The sequence below is a fragment of the Ambystoma mexicanum genome, chromosome 12 (assembly GCF_040938575.1).
Source record: "Ambystoma mexicanum isolate Mex_15411 chromosome 12, UKY_AmexF1_1, whole genome shotgun sequence".
In the NCBI taxonomy this organism is placed as follows: domain Eukaryota; kingdom Metazoa; phylum Chordata; class Amphibia; order Caudata; family Ambystomatidae; genus Ambystoma; species Ambystoma mexicanum.
In genome coordinates this window covers 529248798-529257831 of record NC_090936.1, presented here as the reverse complement: position 1 = coordinate 529257831, position 9034 = coordinate 529248798, and the positions used below count along the sequence as shown (strand labels likewise).

At 37.4% G+C, this 9034-nt stretch overlaps 1 pseudogene; it reads right to left on the bottom strand.

Annotated features, from left to right (window-relative positions):
• Nucleotides 1-7597: 7597 nt before the first annotated feature.
• Nucleotides 7598-8557, bottom strand: LOC138514519 (olfactory receptor 13G1-like; annotated as a pseudogene).
• Between the last annotated feature and the right edge of the window lie 477 nt (nt 8558-9034).

The following is a 9034-nucleotide window of genomic DNA, read 5'->3' as shown; positions in this document are numbered from 1 at the left end:
AAGCGCATAAACACATGTTACTACAAAAAGATGCCGAAGTGTTGATGAGGTCATTACAAAATAAAAATACTTCAGCTTTCTGGTCTCTCATTAACAACGTGTACGTGCCCCAAGAATCAATCCAAACCTGTATGGTGTCAGAGGCTGATTGGATATCGCACTTTAGAAACTTATACATGTCAGCTGGACATCCGGAGGTCGGTATTGAGGATTGTTCCAAACCATGGGATCTGGAATTTAGAAAAGAAGACATAATAGAAATCATTCAGAAAGCAAAAAACTCGCGGGCACCAGGTCCAGACGGGCTCACAAACTTTACGATTAAGCAGTTCCCCGAGATATGGGCAAGTCTGTGCGAGACACTCTTCAAAAGAATAGTACAGATTCGGCAATCCCCAAAATCGTGGAAGAGTGCGATCATCGTGCCTATCTTTAAGAAGGGCAACAGATCAGATCCGAAAAATTACAGGCCTGTGGCACTGTTAGACGTGTTAGGGAAAATTTATGCAACAATGTTACAAAAGAAACTACTAGCTTGGTCAACAAGTTCTCTACACGTCGACAAACGTCAATCAGGCTTTGTGAAACAAGTGGGTTGCTCGTTAAATCTTCTACTGATAAACATAATTAAAATGGAGGCAATTAAAACGAACACAAAGGTGTACCTAGCCTTTATAGACTTTTCATATGCATTTGACACCATTGATAGAGCGCTTTTGTGGGAGAAGTTGAAGAACTGGGGATGTCCAGCAGACTTAAGGGAAGCAATTAAGGAGCTCCACTCAAAGACTTCCATTCGAGTGAGACTAGATCGTTCGGGCTTGTTATCCGCCCCCATTGATACTTTTAGGGGAGTAAAGCAGGGCTGTCCATTAGCAGCAGCCATCTTTGGACTGTTCATCTCCGACATTGGCGAATCAATCAATAATGCAAAATCCTTTTCCCCGAAAGTGGCTAACACACATCTAAGTTGGCTGCTTTATGCTGATGACTTGATTGTATTGGACATGACACCAATTGGCCTGCAAAGGAAATTGAATGCTGTGCAACATTATGTCGTGTCCAATAATCTTGTAATTAATGTCAAGAAATGTGAGGTACTGGTATTGCAGAACTTAAATGGCGGCGGCGTAGGTAGAAGAAAAAGAATAGCTTGGTCACTGGGGCATGAAAAGTTGCAGTTCTCACAAAGTGTCAAATATCTTGGGATGACAATTAGTTCTTCCATCAACGACGGGCCTTGGCTTGCGGAAACTAAAAGGAAGTGTAACCAACTCGCAAACCAAGCCCTGATACTTAACAAGAAATTTGGCAAATTCTCACTACGTCCAGTCTTAGCCTTTTACCAACAGAAGGTGATACCGGTTGTGTCTTATGGTGCAGAAAATGCGCTGGGATGCCCTTATGAGACCTGGGCCAATCTTGAAAACTGCTTTTGGTCGAGAGTATTAACACTCCCTAGGGGGGTGAAAACATCTTGCATAAGATATGAACTGGCGCTAATATCTCTGCACGCAAGAATCTGTTGGAGCTTGTTGAGCTTGTATCGAAAAACCTGCAGTCGAGCGCAGATCCCACAGTTTGAGATTCTTCATAATATCCAACCTGGAAACTCCAAAATTAGCCAGATGTGGTTGAAAAGATGTGAGACAATTCTGAAAAAATACGACATAACGGTCGATCTGCTTCATGAGAACCCGGATGCAGCTAAACTAAAGATCTGGCGGACAGACTGGGACGAGACTTGTGCAGAAAGAGCTGCTGCTGGAAGTTCGAGTCATGCTCCATTGGAAGCACGTGCCTTTAACAGCCTTCAGAAGTATGTGTCTTTATTTCCCAACTCTCAGGCACGCAGACTGTTTATGCTGTTTAGGCTAAACATGTTTAAAACGAAGGATCGCCTCCGATCATGGAGGAGCTTTGCCCATCTAAGCCCGGAATGTAGGTTATGTGCAAAAGGTCCTGAATCACTAAAACACCTAGTTTTATTTTGCACCAAATTGAGATCTGAGAGGACCATACACTTGGGACCATGGAGCTTAGCCCACCCATCATTGTGTGCGGATGAGTGGTGGAGTTCAATGTATCAAGGAACCGATCTAAAATTAATTCTGCCTCTAATAAGACTGCTGGAAACCATAGAAGCACGTTTATTGTCATTAGGGGAAAGCATTTCGGGGAATGGAGCCCGTGGTTGAAGGACCAAACATGAAAAGAGAGGAGAAAGCTGTAATGAGGGAAGGAACTTGAATGGGGCAAGGGAAATTTGATGAAGATGTGTAGATGTTTTGCGTTAGATTTTTAAAGGTTTGTAAAAACCAATAAAAAAATTAAAAAAAAAAAAAAATAAACACAAAAACGTTCCTAATTTTGATTGGAAAAAGTTGTCACCATAGAGAGTGTAATGCAATTTCATTGATATATTATCAGATGTAGAGTATTTGTTTGAAAAAATATCCAATTTAAAATGCCTACATGCTAAAATGATACTTGAATGATTTACTCATAGTTGCAATGGCACAGTTGCAGAAAGTACACAAGGCCCAACCAATTGGTAATCATATGTCAAAGCCCACCTACTGTGGAACAAGACTGCTCAGCTCCACTCACACAATGCTCCTCTCTGCTACACTTAATAGGCTTACAGATCTTTCCTTAAACACACACATATCTCCACTTCTACTGAAATGTATTAGCTTGCAACTGTACAATTTGTAAATATGTTGCATTAGATTACAGTCCAACATATATTTCGGCATACTTAAACATACTTAGAGAGATCCACTATATTGTGATGTTCTGGCCACACTTTCACATTCATTGAAAACAGTGTGCAGTAAAATGAAGGCTGGAAATCATACATGTAGGATACAGTATAGTCATTTTAGGTGGTTGATCACTGATGATTAAATATGACACTGCCAGTGTGGACCTGTTGAACATAAAATAAAATAAATTGTAAACTAATAGGTATCCCACCAATTAAAAAAAAAATCATTCTAAACTATATTTTGGACTCTTTATAGTATGTATATTGATATAAAAAAAATAGGACCCCCTTGGTCTCACCACCGTAAATAATACATGTCAGTGTAGTCAAACAGTGTAAGTTGAGCTGTAGAGTTTGGTCCACACAATTGGAAATATTTGGTTTGAATCCCTCACCCCCTTTACAGGTGACCTTGTTGCTGCATGAACCACACTGTAGTGTACTTTTCACTTGTCTACCTCAGGATGGTAGATATGACTTGACATGAGTGAGTGCAAACAATGGGCACGGGATATACAGAAACCAGATTATGGTTGTAGAATACAAGGAAGACTGAAGTTATAAATGCATGTTTGTACAGCGTAGTGCATTTTGTGAAGCAGGTTTAAGTGGTAATAGGTACCAAGGCTGTTACTGGAGTTATGTTCACTATTACGTTTCTATCATATAAGTTACAGTGCACCAATCATTTGCTCTGTGTGTCAGACCGTGATGTATACGAAACAAAAGTATTCTTGCTGCTGAGTGAAAAAATAGTGGCTTTCCCAAATAGCACTAAATACATGAACGGCTAACTAAAATCTTTCCATCTTTCCATTAAGTCCATTAAATATGCATCTGCATATATAACATAGAAGCGTAAATGTGAATTGAAATAATATATATATTATAATTACATTTTTTTGAGGTGACAATAAGAAATATGATAATGCATTCCTTTGGTGTTTACCAATCAGTAAAGATGGAGTGAGCAGCATCAGAATACAAACAACAAGGCATTAGACTACATTTAACACCGAAGCCCTTTGTCACTTCACTGATGGAGAAAATTAAAAACAGATGGTCCATGGCGTTTGTGTCAGTCAATAAACAGCAGCATTGTGGAAGCGGCTGCCATACCTGTATAAAGGTATTCATATCGGGTGAGTTACTGTACTCCTCAGTCAACACACTAATAACATAACATAACCTACATTGGTATTCCAAGCTAAATAAAAAGGAAATTAATACTTTTTTTTTCGTTGCAGGAGGAACTGTTCAGTGACTTCTGAGATATGGTGCTAGCATAAGTAAAAAGGAAACAAAGTGCATTTGAAAAACATAATTTTATACACAAGTTTAACATTGATATAAGGTCTATGTCATCATAAGTATATAGTCCTTTAATGACTATCAAGCATATGCCAGTCCAATTTGTAGATTGTTTAGGGAGTATTCCATTACAGAAAACAGGAATGGAAAAAAATCATTGTCAAACAGTTGATAAAAGCAAATCAAGATAATATGTTTACAGTACAATTGAGCAAGAAGTACAACTGAATAAAATAATACATATTTGCAACAACACGCATACTCATACATTTTCTCACTACAAATGGGTTAATTTTATTTATACACATAGGTTGTGAGGATGTACATGATTTGGGGTAATATTATGGCCAACAAAGCATTAAACATGTGTTGGGCAGTTTGTTTTATATAGTTAAGATGATTACTGTATTACTGTAACTGTGATACCTGCTGACATTTTGCTGAAGCAAGGCTAGTTAAATATACTGCATGTACAAAATAAGGTTTTTGCAATGAAGATTCAAATCTTGAAATAATTAAACATCAATTATGAGATTGATAAATGAATTGTGGTGAACCTTATTTAATATATATTAAACTACAATCTTTATGAAAACATTTCTACAGCTCTGAAATATGTGTATTCATATAATCCAGGTTAAAATGTGTCACAATAGACTGCAGCATTTACTCTGCATTGCATTTACCTTTCAATCGACGACTGACATTACTTTCTGGACTTTGGACTTTTCTGCCGGTTAAATGAATACAAAATAATAATATATCTGAACTACAATATAATTGTGTGCATTTGTTATCTTCAATATGTTTAATATTACATTGCAGTGCCATTTCTCACCATAAGCTGACAGACACTACTTTTCAGGATCCTTAATGAATGAGGGACAGAGGACTCTCACAACAGAGTGCTTGGGCGCCTAAACTCAAATGTTTATGTTGAAGAGATAACAGCAGATACCGCACCGTCCAAAAACAGGCACATGTTTTTTCATTTGCCACACTGCATGCCAGCTAGGATATCATTGTGAAGCTTCAGGCATACTGAGGTAAAACCTTAGATCGCATTTTTGTAATGCAAAATTGTATACGAGCCATGTAGTCCTAACTGCTGCATTGGAATCACTAAAACACCCTGACACTACTTAGAGGGTGCAAAACCTTTTTTTAGACACTGTGATTAAAATACAAACTGACTTTGTTTCCTGAATTCTTGTTTTGAAACTTCTCACTTCAATGCACCTTCAAATTAAAATCACTAATTTTAGGAAACTAGCAGGGTCCACCTTAAAACTGCTTTCACATAACTTATTGGTTACATATGAAAATAACAATTTGTTCTCCTTTTTTCTGTTAAATGCAATTCTCAGAGTGTGTACTGTTTCTAAACCCTTGTGTCCCCTACGTCCAGGCGTTTTTATGGCCCTTTACATAAGAAAGTAATTTCAGGCCCACATCCCATCCATTATGTTCCGCCAGCCAAATAAATGTTCTTTTTTTCATTTTGAGAATGATCTGTGCTGTGACTTTCCCTTACAAATCATTTCACTCTGGAACATCTGATGAAGTCTGTCAGACTTCGTAAGCTAATGTTTTGTCCCATCTCTGCATATATTTTTTAATTGGTCCAATAAAAGGTATCAACATCTGCACTTGTGTGATTTTAAAATCATTAGCAGTCAAAGGAAACACACACATTTACAGTGAGGCCTCAGACATAGTGAGGTAAAATCTTACAGCACATTTTTGTAATGCCAAATTGTATACCAGCCATGAAGCCTTAACTGCTGCATTGGACTCACTAAAATGCCCTGACACTACTTCGAGGGTGCAAAACCATTTTCACTGTGATTAAAATACAAACAGACTCTGTTTCCCGAATACATGTTTTAAAACCTCTCACTTCAATGCACCTTTCAAAATAAAATCACTAATTTTAGGAAACTTGCAGGGTCCACCTTAAGAATGCTTGCAACTAACTAATTGGTTACATATGAAAATAATCATGTGTTCTCCTTTTTTCTGTTAAATGCAATTCTAAGAGTGTGTACTGTTTCTAAACCTTTGTGTCCCCTACTTCCAGGGGTTTTTTATGGCCTTTTAGATAAGAAAGTAATTTCAGGATCTCATCCCATTCATTATGTTCTGCCACCCAAATAAATGTTCTTTTTTTTATTTTGAGAATGATCTGTGCTGTGACTTTCCTTTACAAATCATTTCACTCTTCAACATCTGATGTAGTCTGTCAGACTTTGTAAGCTAATGTTTTGGCCCATCTCTGCATCGATTTCTTAGTTAGTCCAATAAAAGGTATCAACATCTGCAACTTGTGTGATTTTGAAATAATTAGAAGTCAAAGGAAATACATACATTTACAGTGAAATACCTGAAATGTTGCTAAAGAAAGTAATAATTTATAATATTCTGTGGATACAAAAGTTGTGTTTATCACCAATGAGGGAAAAACATATAATGAAATTGAAATCTTGGAATAGTTTATTACCAGAATGCACTTTCAAACATCAGAATCAACTTTTGGAATCATTGATATATTTATACCGCCCCATGTATAATATACATCTGCAATCATGTATAGAACTGCACTTTTTGTGAACAAAACTCTCTTTGGGTGTCATACATGGAAAGCTAACTGTACTGTAACTAGACTTACTGTATGATTGTCAAAAAAAGTACCATGTAGCATAAAAATACCTACAATTTTTTTTATACCTTTCAAAGCAGTTTTAACAGATTGCTCATCTGCTGTCATCAAATATTTCACCTAGAGAAGCGTATATTATTTACTTTCTTTGGTTTGGTCTTATCGATATATCAATGTAATGCAACTATGACATTGTCAGAGAGTGGGACATGATGTTGGTGTGGTTAGGAAAGATATTGTTAGGATGAGAAATACAAAGAAATCCTTTCAGGCACAATAGAGGAAAGATACAGTGTCAGAAATGCTCACATATTCTAGCAAAGGGAGACATCTTGACGGAAACATTTCCAGAACAATGTTCTGGGTATTTTGTCAGGAATACACAGTTCTCAGTAGCTGACATTACCCTTCTTATATAACTGGTGCATTTATGGAAAGGGTGAAGTTACTGTATTCAGTTAAGCAACCTCACGAAGATAAATGTCAGCATAATACATGCTTGAAACATGAATTAAAGCACAACTGAAAACACTAAATATATCATAGAAGGTCACAAGAAAAGAGAAAGTTAAGAAACATACACAAAGTACAGAAATTGAAGATGCCCATACATCAAACCAAATTGATTTAATTTATAATCGATCATTGGGTACTGCATAGATTACATAATGAATGTAATCTATGCAGATTATCCTATTGAAAACCACCCCAACCCTTGAAAGAAAGGCCAGAAAACCATGAATCACCTGATGATGTGAACAATTGTATTGTATTGAAAACATTTTGTCAGTATTGGGCTTTCAAAGATGTGAATAACTGTCTTTCTTTTAATATATGAGTGTCCGTGGAGCATGCTACTATATCATTGGGAACATGTTTCTGGAAAAGTTCTTAATGAAGGCTCGCTTAACCTCTTGGTTCCTTAGGCTGTAGATCAATGGGTTTAATAGGGGGGAAACAACAACATAGACAACAGATACTACTTTGTTCCTGGCACTAGCTCCAAAGTTCAGAGCAGGAAGAACATATGTATATATCATACCTCCGTAGAACAAAGTGACCACCAGTAGGTGAGAGGCACAGGTGGAGAAGGCCTTCTTCTTCTTCTCAGCAGAACTGATCTTCACAATTGATGAGAGAATGCATGTATATGAAATGATTGTAAGGAAGAAGCACATCATGCCCAAGAGGATATCTGCTACCAGGCACGCAAGGTCAACACTGTGAGTGTCAGAGGAGGAAATCATGAGAATTGGTGGAATTTCACAGAAGAAATGGTCCAATGCAGCTCCTACAAATAAGGACAGCTGTAGGATTAAGCCAGTGTGAATCATGGAGTTGAACATGCCAACGAGCCACACCATTGCCCCCAAAGAAATATAGACCTTCTTGGACATGATTAATACATAATGGAGAGGATGGCAGATGGCAACATACCTATCAAATGCCATCACTGCGAGAAGCAGAAGCTCAGTACCCAATGCCCAGGAAATCAGGAATAACTGGGTCATGCAGGCAAAATACGAGATTGACTTTGACTCCGACATGAGGTTCTCCAGGATCTACGGGGTGATGATGGAAGTACAGCAGAGGTCCAAGACAGCAAGGTTGGCCAGAAAGAAGTACATAGGGGTGTGAAGATGAGTATCTGAGCATATGATAGAGATGATCAAGATGTTCCCCAACATTGCCAGCAGGTAGCTCAACAGGAAAGAAGCAAAGAAAGGTGCCTGTAATTGTGGGTAACTCGAAAATCCCATAATGAAGAACACTTTGGTGGTTATGTTATTTCTTAGTTCTGCTAGAGTGAGATGCATCATCTAATGGATGAAAAGCAACAGACATAGAATCAATTCACACACATCTGGAGGATATAGTGTCGAATTGTTAGCACCCTAGGAACAGTGTCAATGTTTACATGACATAAAGCAATATTAAACAAATTCTTCAGAATAGAACAGTCCATTTGTTTTATAGGCATTATCATTGGCTATTTGTACACAATAGAAGGAAGGGGGATTATGGGTCTAACATGGCATGCATAAAAAACGATAAATAAGTTAAAACCAAGTATATACTAACATTCAGCAGCAGGTTTCGGCAGCTTTTCTGCAGTATTCTGTTATGAAAAAGAAGATATGTCCTACTTAGTAGGATTTAAAGGCAGTTAAATTAAGTATATTGGAACTTGGCTCTGGTGCCAGATAATGTATCATTGATATGCCACAATTTGAAAGTTAACCCTTTCAATGGTTTCAAGTGTTCCTAATTTCTCTATTTAGAATTCTATTTTA